General features: G+C 45.5%; 1 long non-coding RNA gene across 1 annotated transcript; it reads left to right on the forward strand.

The window, feature by feature from the left end:
* The first annotated feature begins 13178 nt into the window (after positions 1-13178).
* Positions 13179-14744, forward strand: LOC144130177 (uncharacterized). The gene is made up of 2 exons (XR_013313991.1): positions 13179-13386; positions 13799-14744. It is a non-coding gene; the product is annotated as an uncharacterized LOC144130177 (long non-coding RNA).
* The last annotated feature ends 290 nt before the right edge of the window (positions 14745-15034 follow it).

Here is a 15034-nt window from a genome sequence, read left to right on the forward strand (position 1 = left end):
CAATTTCTGGACACTCAGCCTTCGAAGCCACTCCTCTACAAACGCTTTCTGGACGATATCTTTCTCATCTGGCCCCGCGACGAAGCTAGCGTATTAACATTTATAGGAAACTACAACAAATATTACCCATCGTTATCGTTCACCCAAAGCATCTGCAAAACATCTATAAACTTCTTGGACGTAACAATACAGAAAAAAGAAAACGTACTTAAGACAACGCTCTACACAAAGCACACCGACCGCCCGCAGTACCTACATTTTAAGAGCAGCCACCTGCACGACTGCAAGACGAGCATACCTTACTCACAGGCTCATAGATACTGACGGATATGCTCTGAGCTCAATGACTTTGACCGCCATGTTGAACAACTAAAGACAAATCTTTTACTGCAATATTATCCCGCTTCCATCGTGAAAGACGCTATTATGAAACCTCGCGGTCTAGACAGAAATAAAATACTGAGTTCCCAAAACTTCCAGCAAGGTGAAAGACAAACCAACCTCGTTCTCACGAATTCATCGAACATACCAAGCGTGAACAATATCCTTTCGAAACATTTGAACTTTATCCAGCAAAGCAGTCACCTGTCCCGCATTTTTAGGCAGCCACCAAGAGCGGTATACCGGCGCAGCAGGAACCTCAAGGATATTCTAGTTAAATCCAGAACATCGCACAATGCTAACCCGAACCCCGGGAGTCAACCCTGCCGAAAACCGTGCTTTATGGTTTGCTGTCACATGCTGACAACAAACATTGCAAAAGGTACCTTCTCTGACTTTCACAATCAAAGAAGCTCTAAATTTTGACACTGCAAATGTGGTCTCCATGCTTTGGGCCGTTTCTGTGCCTTCCGCGCCGTAAGCTGCCGTAAGCCCCCAATCTTGTAGGCCTTGTTTCATAATTTGGGGCACTGTTATGCACTAAACGCTTAACGTGTTTTTGAAGCTGATCCACATGGTATGCTGTTTGAGCGGCATTATCGCACGCACAAAAAAACGAAGCAATAGCACTTCTCAGGAATAAGACTCTTTTAAAGAATTGAAATTTGCTCGTCCCTGACAACGATTTGGAAAGCGATTACTCGGCGGGAACGTAATCAATCATGACACGTTCACAATGTGCAAATATTTGTTGTTAGTGACTAGTTTGGTTCTCCAAGTTCGTGTCAGCTGTTGCATTTGCACTGCGTTTATTGCAGCTAAGCAAGGAAGACCGCCAACTGCAAGCTGGACGCTGCAAGCACTGCACTGCCGTTGCAGTTTACGTGAATATACACGAAAACGTCTCGTGCACGTCTCAAAGGCAGAAGTGGGGAAGGCCAGCGAAAAAGCCGCGTGTTGACGATAAAGCGTCAATTGAAGAACTTTTTGGTCGTAAGCATTGCATTTCAGTGCCCAACTCATGCATGATAAGTGTACTTATGCTTGTATTAGCAAGCATTTTCTTGTGCAGTTGTTAAGCAATCCAGAGGTAAAAGACAAGGTTTCTGCCTTCCAATTATAGCAGCCCAAAAGTGTGCTCCAGCTTTATTCCTCCCAATGCACTTGCATATTTTCTTACAGCTAACATGCACCCATACATCGGTGGAAGAGAACCTCCAGAAGCCTTGGACCCAGGCTTCGTCATAAATCATTTCCCCGATATTAACTGTCCAATGACACAAATTTTGAGAGCACAAAATGGAACTTGTGAGGGTGCATGCAAGATAGTGCTCCCGGATATCATAGACCAAATAGTCCTTGAAGACATTACAAAGTTGAACAATCTTTTGCAGGAGCCAAAAGGGGCTCTGCGCACTTTAATTGCCAGTGGAAAATTTCCAAAGATAGTCATGAAAAAAAGACGATGAGCAACACATAATGAGAGAAGTAGCCGATTAATACACAAAAAATATAAAATGTGCAAGTGCTCTGCAGCTACGTGCCTTGACAAAGGAGCAAGCTAGTAATTTTAGGTGCGTACTTTGCCTCCTTGTTGACATGCTACATTTGAGAATTGTAGTGGAATGTATCTGCTAAAAGTCCTAAAATTTCTGACAGGTGGCACCAAAAAAGAAAACTTAGGATAATGTGCTCACTAGCACACACTATACTTTGATCGAGGAAGTCGCCCCAGCAACTGTTGCAAACGCTTTTCAATCGTCGAGGATTTTACTCGGAGGCCACTTCGTACAGTACGTTTTCCAACATCACACCATTGCACGTTGGGCTAATTTAAAGTTATTTTTCAGGCATGAAGATGGAGCTAGTGGCATGAAAGGACATCGAAGAGAAAGTTGGAGCATACATTGTAGAGGAAATCTAAATCTAACCTGCTTGACTTAAAAATTTGTGCTCACACAATGCATACAGTCTTGTTGCTCATAGATGGGTACATAACCACTGAATATTTATACCTCTTCTTTTGCATAGTCTGATGTGACATGCATTTCAGAAAAACTTTTTTTTTTCCAGACTGGAATTGTTGCCCACACAGCGCAACCATGGCTTTTCGGAAGCCCTAATAGGCGTTTTGAAACTGAAAGTGGTGTTTCCGTACTCCAGGTGAAGTGCTGATTCTCAAGAAGAGAATACTTAATTATTGACACAAAGCACCAGCCTACATTTTTGCTGTACACTAAGTACACCAATGACAGATTGACCCTACTTCCAAGCCACCAATACTACACACAGGTGCAACTACTGATGTACAACTCCAAAATCAACGAACGCTTTTTCTTTGTTCATTCAACAAGACAAAGCGTCACCCTCATTGTAGAGAGGGACAGCCACTTTCTGTGCTCAGCTGTGCGGGCGTTGGAAGATTTTTATTTCACCTTGCTCCTCCCTGTCCTCATTAAGAAAAATAACCTTTTCTTTTGAATAAAAACTTCAGTTTATGGGAAGGTAGCACGGGCCTGCTGACTGAATGTGGTCCATGACTTCAGGCCTCACTGTTCAGAGCACATAATAGGTGGCAGCAAATTTGCTAGAACGCAACAGAGATGAAATATATAGCTCATTGCTGAAATCAGCTCTGTTGGTACACATGTATTAAGGATGTTGAACATCTTTATAAGCTGAATAATCCTTTCTACATGAATTCGTACCTATGCAATCTGGTACGTCTCGTGCACCTCGCTCTCAGAAAGCTGGTCCTGTCCTTGCATAAAGGGGGCATCATTAGTACAGCCTGTACATCTTCAAGGCCTGCTCTTATACCTAGGAACCCCTTATCAGCCATCACAACATCACCCGGTTGCACCAGGTCTAGAAATCCAGAGTCCACTGTAATAAAGGCATCGGAACATCTGCCTACATATGCCTTTGAGTGGAAGAAGACTGTGCCACATAGAGTGACTCCAACAAGAAATTTTACTGTATATCCACCCTTGTAGTGCGAATACAGCCCTCTGCTGATGCAGTGTAGGGCTGTTCTGTACAGTCCTCAGTACAATCAATTATCATTAAACAGTCCTGGTAATACACTTTGAAGCAGTTTGGCATTGTCGGCATTGTGATATCCACAGGAGGGCGATAGAGCCACTTCTGTGTGGCAACGCTATGCGTTCGAAGAACACTCTTAAAATGGCGAGACGCAGTATATCTGAACACAGAGAAAAGCACTGCAAGGGAAGAATAGGTGACACCAAGCTTAATCTTCATCAAAAATAGCACGTCTATCTGTCATAGGAACATCACATGAGCGGTCTGCAGAATGTGGCATTATGCTCAGCAGGAGGGCAAATACATCAGGGGACACTTCGCACAGATCTATCATGGCAGCTGCACAGGCTTGGACGCTGTCGTACCCAGTGAAGCTGTCCTGGAGTCCTGACCAGACTGGCGGGAAACCACAGGGGGCTTGCACTGCACTTCTGCGTCACAAACATCTTTGTGGTTCACTTGAGTGCATGCCTCATTTCCTTGTGAGGAACATAAAAACACTGAAAATGTGCCTGAAAAGCTTGTGCTGTCATCGGTTTGGCAAGCCTGCATAGAAAAACAAAACATGTGTTCGTGATTACTACTCAAAAGCTTAGTCAGTTGCTCTGCAACCACATGAATACACATGAATTAACATTGAAAAGTTTCAATCCATAATTACCAGAGCAGGCAGCCAGCTGTTGAAACATATTTTACACCACCCAGGTGCAAGAAGTGTGCACTTACATTAGCAGACAAAGGGAGATCTATTTTATGGAAGCAGTGAAATGCAGCATCCACTTTACTAAAGTAATAGTGACATTTAGGCGAGTTCGTACAGCATCTTGGAAAAAAATGCACAAAAAAAAGGACGCAGAAAGAACAGACACTATAAGGGCTGTACTCGGTACTGATACTTTCTTTACAAAACACAGAATAAATAAACACACCAGCAAAAGAGAAGAAATCAGTATAGCACGTCGAGATATGACAACTCTCTTTCATCCAGAACTGATGTATCATTAACAGATCGCTTGTGCTGCATGAAAGGGAGTTTTCATATCTAGACGAGCCTTCTTGATTACTTCTCCTTTGTTGTTTTGTTAATATGTGTTTAGTTTGTGTTTTGTGAATAAACGATCAGCTGCGAGTGCAGAGCTTGTGGTGTCTGTTTGTACGTCCTTCGTCTTTGGTGCTGTTTTTTCCAGGATGCATTTTATTAATGCCACCTAATGATGGCACTTATTTTTCTCGCACTGCCATTATAAACTAGTACACTGAGCTCTAGCAGGTACGCATAGCAATATTAGTGCAATTAAATTTGAAAAAGCTTTAAACCCTGCATAAACAAGCAGGCGGCGGCAGCTACACATAAAAATAAAGAATGGCAGCACCATTGTTCAGTGCCCATCCCAGATCGGTCACGTCTTCTTTCGTTGTTTTTTACTGCATCAACAGCCATGCAAAGCACGTCCATATTAGATAGCTGTTGAATGAGGAGACCTGGATTGGAGGTGTCTGCATCGTCGCCGCTTGATGGCTTGTCTCGGTCACCAAGAGTTTGAGATGTGGCTGAGGCTGATGGCTGAGGTGCAGCTAATGCTGATGATGCTTTAAGCCCTCCTTTGGTGCAACCTGAATGCATATGTGACGCTCACAAAACTGTGAGCACGTTTTAAGCCCGATTTTTTTTTAATTCTTGCGATTTCTAAAACTACACTCCGCGTGATATGCTTGGCGACATTGTACTCGTATAAAAACGGTACTTCTATCACAACACTCTCATATTTTTGTTTGTTCGTGTGTGCTTCGAAAACATTTTTGCGCCCTGAGCAACTTCAATGTATATTCTATAGAAGTGCTGATAATGGCTGCAAACAAAAATGTGGTCAACACTCAATTTCAAAGTACAAAGCCTTGCTTCCCACGAACTGAATAGTTGGTGTGGAGGATATTTTTGAAGTGTATTATACACTGTGTGCAGCAATTCCCATGTCTACTCAGTGACCGTAGTAGATTTTGGGTAAAACTGCTATCCCGTAGAGAGCTGAGCAAATTTGAGGACAACACTGTGAGCTTTGTAAATAAAAAGGACAGAGGAGTGCATGCTGCTTTTGCACAGATGAAAATCAAGAGTATTCAGTGACTCTCAAGCCCTCTTCAATATTTTTGCAAGGACTCGTGAAGGAAGGAAGGAAAAACTTTTTAAAGTGAAGGGGAGTTGGACGACCTTATAGGCGGGGCACTCATTCCAGCGCACCATCGGCTTGAGCTGCCACGCGGACCTTTTGTATGAGGGCTGCTGCTGCTGCTGACAGGAAGAAAGAAAAGAAAGAAAAGGAAAGTGCACGGGCCTGCCTACTGGATCAAGCCTAACCACGCTCGCTGCCGCGTGCTGAAAGTAGGAGAGTTAAAGGATAGGAGAGCAAAGATAGAAAGAAAAGGCGTGCGCTATTATGCCCCAGGCCGATCCCGGAGGCAGTGCAATACCGGGCCGACCCGTGCCTTTGTATGAGGGCCCATTTGTCCTCCAGGTTATGGCTCGTCAGCAGCGCCTCCCACCGCTCAAAAGACGTGTTTTCCGTCTGTAGAGTGTTTGGTTTGGCCTCACATTCCCACAAAATGTGAAAGAGTAGGATATTGTCATTCGTTCATCCTCCTTTGTGAGGACCAAGGTGAGGAAAATATGTGGAAATTAGCAATTCGCTAGGACTAAATTTGCTGCGTGTGTACAAGACGAAGCTCGGGGATTCTTAATTCCATATTGTTTCCCAGAATGCGTTGGACGGCTAACTGAGATAAAAGTGAATAAACAGCTTTACGAGGCCCAGGCAGCCAGTACAAGGTGTGGCGGCAAACACGGATGGAAATAATCGCAAACATCGAAGAGCAAATATTTGGGACATGTTCCAAATCTAAGCAAACAGGAGCACTAATTCAAGCAAATGCAAAGCACATGTAAATATGCCCCAATAACGACATTATAATATAAAAACTCAAATGGACAGGCATCGCTAACTATCAAGAATATATACATAAACAACCAATCAATACCACACAATCTATACATTCGTTAAGACTTCATTAAAACTATAAACTGTGTAAACTGAGAAAAACACCTTTGGACAAGATCTTTACAAAACCCAAAGCATGGCAGCTTTAGTGGCTTTAGTACGTTTTTGTATTTGTTAACATTTTTTGGCAAGCTGTAGTCAATATATGGGGACTGGACTTGTTTAGCTATTGGTGTGCGTGCCCGCCGCTGCCATTTGCTCATTACACCCCCCGTGCAGTGTCCGCAAGCATAATGCAGGCGGCCGCGCTGCTTGTCCTCCTTTCCAAGGGAAGCTCTTTTCAAGAACCGCTGTAGATCACCCGCTTCGAATTCGCGTCAAATGGGTCACTCCAAGCCACAGATAAGGGGCGTTGTTTTGGGCGATAGGCCCCAAGCAGGAAATAAGCGTGGATATCACCACCGACTCGGGCGCCAGAAAGGTGCGTAACGTTGCTCCCGGTCCTTGCTGAGGGTCCAAGAACGCAGGTGGATAGACACGCGCACCTAGTATACATGCCTGAGTCCAGGCTCGAACCCACGGAGTCCTGTAGCCCGCACGTGCGGCGCTGACGTGCTCCGGATTTGGGAGGGCCTGATTTGGCTAGTTATCCGTCTTCATCTGCACTTGCCAGTAATGGCGTGCAATGAGCCATCAACGTGAGGCCTGAGTCATCAAGATGTGTTCCGCGGTTTCCCCACCATCCCTCGTGTTGTGTCGCCCGCGATGTAAGCCTTTCTTTGGCCGTACGGCATGCCATCGCCCTTGACTGTGCCGCCACGCACATTAGTCTTTGCTTTGCACACGTGGCTACAGGCCCGTTTTCAGGTGCTGCGGCTGGACTATGGGTTGTACTGAGTCTGGTGACCAGTGGAGTGTCCTGTAATGCAGCTTACTGTAAGTAGCACTTGTGCTCTCAAATAACTGCGCCTACCTTCTGGAGCAAGAGCGCAGGCACGCGGCGAACGCTGGCAGTGCCTTCAGCTTGCTCTGGCCCGAACCAGCGTTACGTGAGCGTAGTGCCACTAAATTAACACACCGTCACAGGTGGAAACCCCATAATACGAAAAAAACCGCACTAACCATGCGTCCCTGCGATGTTTATTGACTCGGTGGCTATTTTGATTCCGAAGCGCAGTACCTTCTATTCTAGACCTGGAGCTGCAAAACAAGTAATATGACAACAAAATACCAAAATCACACACGTCTTGAGTCCTTGCTGCATTATACGTTAGAAAACCTTGCCGAGTATCGCGCCCTGACAAGTCAGTCGTATGCACTCGATGTCCGAAAGGGTTACGGAAAGCACTTCAACTTTCTGGAAGAGGAAATTTTGCATTTTGAAAACCCTCACCTGCTTAGGGCTTGCACAAATGCTGATGCCTCATACCGCTGTCGCACCTCCCATTCGGAATTCTCTTGAAGTTAAGGCGTGCAAAGGAGTTTCGCCTCAGAGGAGTTGTCACGGTGCCACACGGCCTCTAGCGATCTTCGCTGAGTATAAGCCAAGGGCTGATTATTCGCTGCTCATTGCGTACAAACACATAAAATAATAACATTCAGAGCAAGATATCTTCTTATACCTCTTTTTTGTTCTCACAAATGCAATGAATTAAAGAAAAACGTTCATGCAAAAAACAATGAGGCTGTTTTCAGCACAGCGCTTTTAAATGCTGTGCAGGACACCATGTACAGTGTTGTGCACTGCCTGCGCAATGGACTGCGATGCTGCGAATTATCTGCTGTGAAGCTTCGCCGGCGGAGGCTGTGCGAGTTTCCCAAGTGCGTTGACCATCATAGCACTGCACGGGTTAGAGGAATACTCCAAGTTGGAATGCTTGTTTTGTGCAATATAAACTAATATATTTAGCAGTAAAGATGAAACTATAGAAGTAAATCATTATTTACTTCCTCAGAAGTAAAGTACATTCGAAAGTAAAGTACTCTCTTCACCCTTAGAATGAAATGATCGACCTACTTTCGCGAGGAACTTCTTGAAACTTCCTTCCCTTAAGGACTGCCGTCTGACGCAGCGCTCATCTCCCTCAAGATAAAGAATACCTTGGTTCAAGGGAGTTGAGAGTTTAGCCGTGCCCGTGTGAGAGGGATATTAGTTTACCAATAACTCATCAAGGTTCTTCACAAGATCCAGTATATACAGCTTTGCCTGGCCATCAGAGACATGAGGCAGGGGAATAATCCGTGTCAGCCATGACTGCTCTGGTAAAAAACGCACTGACCAAATACATGTTCCGCGTTAATTTCGTTGCCGCCGCGTGCAGAGGATGCAAAGTAGCCTCCAAAGCATGGCACCACAGAACAGAAACAAACACCTTAGTGCGATAACCGCCAGACGCTCTCCTTCTGCGCTGGTGTCGGTTAACCATACTTTCGATGACGCCTTGCGATGAAGGATGACAGTAGTATTGGGGCAGACAGAGATGCTCAAAAAGTGGGGTGGCATGATCTAGGTTTCCTGAAGCAAATGAAAATGACGGCAACGAGAAGAAATAAGAGAGTCGCTCTTTGGGAATTCATGAAAAATGCTAAACTTGGGGCTGATTCCGAGGTGTGGAGAGATTAGTCGCTGGGCCTTGCGGTTGTCCAAAATGCTCCTCATTTCGACTGTTCATCTCCAAGCGAATGGTTGACCTTGACTGGGTATCATCAGGAGCCCAGGCGTAACATCCACGGGCTACGCATGAACGCGCCGATTAACTGCGATACCACTTTGGCCAAGGACGTGGGCAGTGTTAAATTGGTAGACTGTGTACAGCAGAGCATTTTAAAAATGTATGATATCGTAATATACGTGTGAAGCTGACACATTTACTGCCGGCCGATAAGGTGTCAGTGAGTCGTATAACGTCGTGGTCGTAGCACAGGGAGCTGAGCTATAGGAGCAGTGGTGCCTGAAGCAGGAAACACGCCTGTCGTGTGCACGGTTCAATCGCCCCCGTGCGCTCACGAGAAAAACACCACTTGTGTGCGTCTTTTGGTGCACGCGCGTACAGGAACCCAACTAGTGAGAGACGCTTTGTGCTTGAGAATTGTCTGCGTACAGTTCGAGGGCCCAGCAAGATGGCACCGTATAGACGGTTTGCAGAAAGGGCGAAAACCCAACCGCAGCAATATGCGTTGCTTCCAAACGCAATATCTGATTGTCTCCCGTTAATACCGCAGGGGCCATCATGGTTCCGAAGTAAGGGAAGTCTGGGTCGGCAGCGGCCTCCCAAGAACTCGACAGGAGCCCGCCACATTCTTGCCACACCCGATGCTCTTGTGTAGCGGAGCGCTGCGGCAGCTGCAGCGACCAAGGGCTCGCTGGAAGGGGAGTCCGGGTGTCCAAGACGTCAGTGGAGAGAATGCTTCGGCACGGCAAGCTCAAAGGCAACTCGAGAGAGACATCGAAGAAACTACTCGGTCACCGAGGAGAAAGGCCGCGCCCTGGCGAGAAGACGTTTTGCATACCGCAAATGCAAATAGTGTAAAGAAATTCTGTATGTTTAATCTGTGAATTTCGAGGGTGGTCTGGCTGAAAGCGAGAGAAAAAAAAGGATCTATTTCAATAGATCGAGTTCAGTAAGGTTGCATAGGTTCCGAGGAAAAATGTGCGCAGACTACAGTGAAAGGTTTGAGTGTGATTTTCAAGGACTGGGGCGCAGTGTCGGAGAACACACTCTTTTGGGCACGGAGTGCACTGTAAAAAAGTGCATAATGCTACAGGCGTTTTTGCAGAAATTTATTGTTGACGCGCGGAAGAAATCTATTACTCGAAATAACAGAAACGTTATCAAGCAAAAAAAAACATATTTTCTGTTTTTGACTGCCGTGGTTATGTGCGTTTCTAGTAAGAAATAAGCAACGAATGATGAACCTGAAAACCTTAAAAGCTTCCGTTTATTTATTAAAGCCTAGAGTGTAAAAGCATAGCGCTAAATTTTCCGCAAACTTGTACTCTGTGCTGCTGCTTTTGATGCGGAGCTGCACTTCGCAAGATGGCTGCCGCATGAAGAACGGTGGATTTCTTGCAGCGTCGATTGTTTCGCTTCATTCGGACAGGTGAGTAGAAAAACAACCTCTGCCGCTTGATGCAAATAGTATGACTTGTTTTGTGTCCCCTGAGGAGGACTCTAAGCTGTATTGTAGATATTGCGTGCGATGGCGGGTTATGGCTGCATTCCGCCTTTTTTGGATCCCACTGTATATATATAAATAAACTCTGTTTCTTCATTAAATTCAGTTGCACAAGACTGTGTGCCAACTTGCACCAATTATAGCTTTTCTCTACCAGACTTGCTGTGTTTCGTAATGACTTGCATTAAATTGCCTGCACAACTTGTCTTGGGCCTCATTTTTTGCAAAATTTTGTCATGTGTTGGAACACTTGGCCCATTACCACCGAAGTATTTGTCCTTCCAAAGCCGACAGCTGCTGTTTTTGCCTTGCCAGAGCCAATGGCCACCACGGTTTCACTCCTAAGCTGTGGGGGCCCAGCTCCACTCATGCCAGTGCAGGCAGTTGCAGCACAAAGTGGTAGGTTGATTTCATTACGCTGTAGGTATATTTTCCTAGATTTTGAGCTTGATGACAGTCATGTAATGGATCCAATATGGCAGATCATGAAAGATGATAAAGAATGCTGTGGGTGTATTAACAGTGCAGCTTGTCAAAGTTATTCATTTCGTACAAACTTTTGTGTATTTGTGTACTAGAGTCATTGACCTAATATACCATGGAAATGTTTCTGTCCTGCCACGAGATCTAATGGCCAGCACTTTGGACGTCAAGGGCAATGCAGCACAGGTGCAACCACTACAGCACCAAGCTGCTGCAGCTGCCGCACACTGCTGTAAGATTTATCAACATTCCTTATGCGTATGTTTTGTGTGTGGCTTTTGTAGCGACAGCAACATTACGGTAGCATTCAGAGCCTTCAGCGTGGCAGCGCCACAACGCTGTCACGTGGTGCGGAACAGCTGCCAGCGGCGCCACGCTGTGGCTGATCAAGTGGTTGGTCACGTGACCAGTCACGCGGTGCGGAGAAGCTGCTGCTGTCGGCGGCTGGCACTCGGCCAGCTGTTTCTATCACGTCACTTCAGGTTTAACCAGAGCTAAATCACCGCCAAGTTTTTTATCATCATCAGCCTAACTATGCTCACTGCAGGACAAAGGCCTCTCCTATATCTTTTCAATTGACCTTGTTCTTGCCAGCTGTGGCCGCCATATCCCTGCAGCCTTCTTAATGTCATCTCCTCACCTAACTTTCTGCTGCCCCCGCTATGCTTGCCTTCTCTTGGAGTCTATTCTGTTACTCTTAACGGCAATCAATTTCCTTGCCTTCACATTAAATTGTCTTCTCACTCCCATTTCTTCTTTTGATTTAGACTAGAATGTCATTATCCCGCATTTGTTCCCTGATCCACTCAGCCATCTTCTTGTCTCTTAACTTTACACCTATCATTTTTCTTTCCATTGCTTGGTGCACTCTCAAACGGGCATAGTTAAATGATATGAGCAAGCTTATGATCAGCCTTGTGCCCTGTTCATAAACAGTAGCTCATGCGCAGTGCATTTTACTGCTCACTTTTTTCTGCCACCGTGGCAGGTGGCAACTAAATTGGTAGCGAAACGGTGCTCGAGAAGAGCGGCCCGGGTTTCACAAGCCCCATTGGGGGCTGCATTTGAAATAGCTGCCTGACTCTGCAATGGTGCGGGTTTGGGTTGGGGGGTTTAGGGTCCCAAAGCGACTCAGGCTATAAGAAATGCCATAGTGAAGGGCTCCAGAAATTTCGACCACCTGTAGTTCTTAACGTGCACTGACATTGCACACTACACACGCCTCTAGAATTTTGCCTCTATTAAAATTTCCATCGCCGTGGCCGGGACCGAACCCACGTCTTTCGGGTCAGCAGCCGAGCACCATAACCATTGAACCGCGGCGGCCGGCAGTGGTGCATCACTTATCCATTACACCACTGCGCCAGGATTGACGACTCCCCGCGATTGATGAATGTGCACTTGAGAATGACAGTGTCTACAAAGTGCTACAAAAAAAGGACCCCAGGCCACTGCCGGTACTTGTTAACTTATGTCATACCCTTAAGGTGGAAGGAGCGAAAGTGCCCCGATTTTTTTTTGTTATTTATCTTCCATCTGGACATACTTCTGGAAGCCACCGGGCAGGGAGCTCTGGTACTCGCACTTTCCAAGGGTATGTTCTCATATGTTGTTATTTAAGATATATTGCAACAGGAAATGTTATAGGTTTGGAAATGAAACTTGGTGTGTCTCATTAACCCATTTGGGACCGCTGTACTTTTAAAAGTACAGCTACAATTCCATTCCTTTTTAATTGGAAAACTAGTATTTCGTTTTGAGTAGTTCGCCATTTTGCCGGCAGGGAGACAGGCAACACTCCCAAATCAAGCAAGCGCGTTCGTAGAGCTCCTCAAAGTATATGTCCACGATCTACTATCGCCAAACTTCATTCCTGCCAACCGAACAGGTAAGCGCTTCGTAAACTTGTTCTCCTAGATAGAATAATCAATATTTCATGAAACCTTTTTGTATATAGCTTCAAGAACAGCAGCAGTAAGCATTGAGTGCTTTGAAACTTTTGTATCTTTCACGCTTTTTGTGTTATACAAGAGTAAACCTTGCTGTACTATCTACAGTACAGCAGACTTCGTGTGTGCACAATGGCAGTCGCTCTTGCAGGCAGCCGATACCATGGATCCGGGTGTTTTCTTCGGCAAGAAACTGTTCTGTCGGCTCAGCGAAGCACTCGAGGCTGCAGCAGATATTCCTCAGAATGCTGGGGATGATGTTGATGTGGTCATAATCCCTCCAGACCCATTAGCAGAAACAGATGAAGAGGAAGGCGACGAAGACTGTATGGGTGCTATGCCGGTGAATGATGTTTCTGGTAAGAACTTTTTTTCTGTTTAGTACGGTAGCGCCTAGTTAGGCACTTTGCGTATTCTCCTTGTTCGGCGTCAATGACCGTGACACCAACAAACACTATTTTTCTTTGTTATTTTCATCCGTAGTAGCCTCTACGGTATGTAGCAGGGCTAAAGCGGGGAGAATCGGACAGGGCCTGGAATACACGAAGGTTGGTGATTCAGTGTGGGAGGATAGGCAGTGTGCACTGTGAATATTTGCATCAGTTTGCACAGATGTCTCTGAGTGTACTCCGATGCACCTACGAGGTGCAGTTCACCCTGTGCGGGAGCAGGTTCTTACCGATGTCACTGCTTCCTGTTTTCAGCGAAACAGACTATGAGACATAGCCTTCGAAGCCGTGTAAGTCCTTTACATCAAACCATTTTTTGCAGGGAACTCGAAGTTCATTGGTGTCGAAATGAAGAAGATGACGAGTGCATTCTTGAGTTGAAGCGTACAAAGGTTCCTGCCATGAACTGGACCAGGAATCAACCTGAATATGCCTGGGAGAATTCAACTGACGGGGCAGCGGAGCGCAAAGCCATGTTGCGGTCTCTATACAATGGTTATTCTCCGAGTCAAGTACTCAGCACCACTCTTGATGATCAAATACTCACTCATATAATAATATAGACTTGCAAGTATGCAAAGCAGAAAAATGAACACTGCTTTGCTCTCGATTTGGATGATCTGAAGAGGTTCATCGGTATTCTTTTGCTGTCTGGCTACCATAGCCTCCCTCATCAGAAACTTTACTGGTGCGATGATGAAGATGTTGGAGTGCCCTACATAGCTAAGTGCATGAGCCGAAATAGATTTGTTGAAATAAAAAAAATTTTGCACCTAGCCAACAATGACTTGATTGGGGAGACGACTGATCGGATGTTCAAAATACATCCCCTCATGAACCTACTGAACGAGCATTTTCAGCAGCATAATATCTTCCACCGAAACCTTTCTATAGACGAGTCTATGGTAAAATATTTTGGATGCCATCCTTCCAAACAATTTGTGCGTGGCAAGCCAATTCGCTTTGGGTACAAGAACTGGATGGTGTGAAGTTCTGACGGGTAATGTTATGGTTGTGATACCTACTACAGAAAATCTCTCAACTCTGATAAGAATCCGCTAGGAACTAGCGTTGTTCTCTCTCTGCTTGAGGCAACCTGTGATCCTAGTGACCACATAGTCTTTTTCGACAATTTTTTTACAAGTCCGAATCTCCTTGTTACTCTGCGTGGAAAGAGGTTTAGGGCAACAGGCGCTCTTCGCGAGAGCCGGCATATGAAGTCCCCTCTTCCAGATAAAAAAGAAATGGAGAAAAAGCAAAGAGGAGAGTCTTTTTATTGTTTCGACCCCGTCAGTGAGGTTCTTCTCGTAAAGTGGAAGGACAGCAGTGTTGTAACAATGGCTACGAACTACGACAGTATTGAACCCACGTCCTTTGTAAAGCGGTGGTCGTCTGCAGTTCACGAAAGGGTGAATGTTCTGCAACCGAAGGTGTTCAGCAGCTATAACAGAGGCATGGGAGGCATAGACTTCTCAGGTCAAGCTGTAAACAACTATAAAGTTGGCATTCGCAGCAAAAAGTGGTGGTGGCCATTGTTTACGCAAATGCTAAACGTAGC

The sequence above is a fragment of the Amblyomma americanum genome, chromosome 4, assembly GCF_052857255.1.
Source record: "Amblyomma americanum isolate KBUSLIRL-KWMA chromosome 4, ASM5285725v1, whole genome shotgun sequence".
Lineage (NCBI taxonomy): Eukaryota > Metazoa > Arthropoda > Arachnida > Ixodida > Ixodidae > Amblyomma > Amblyomma americanum.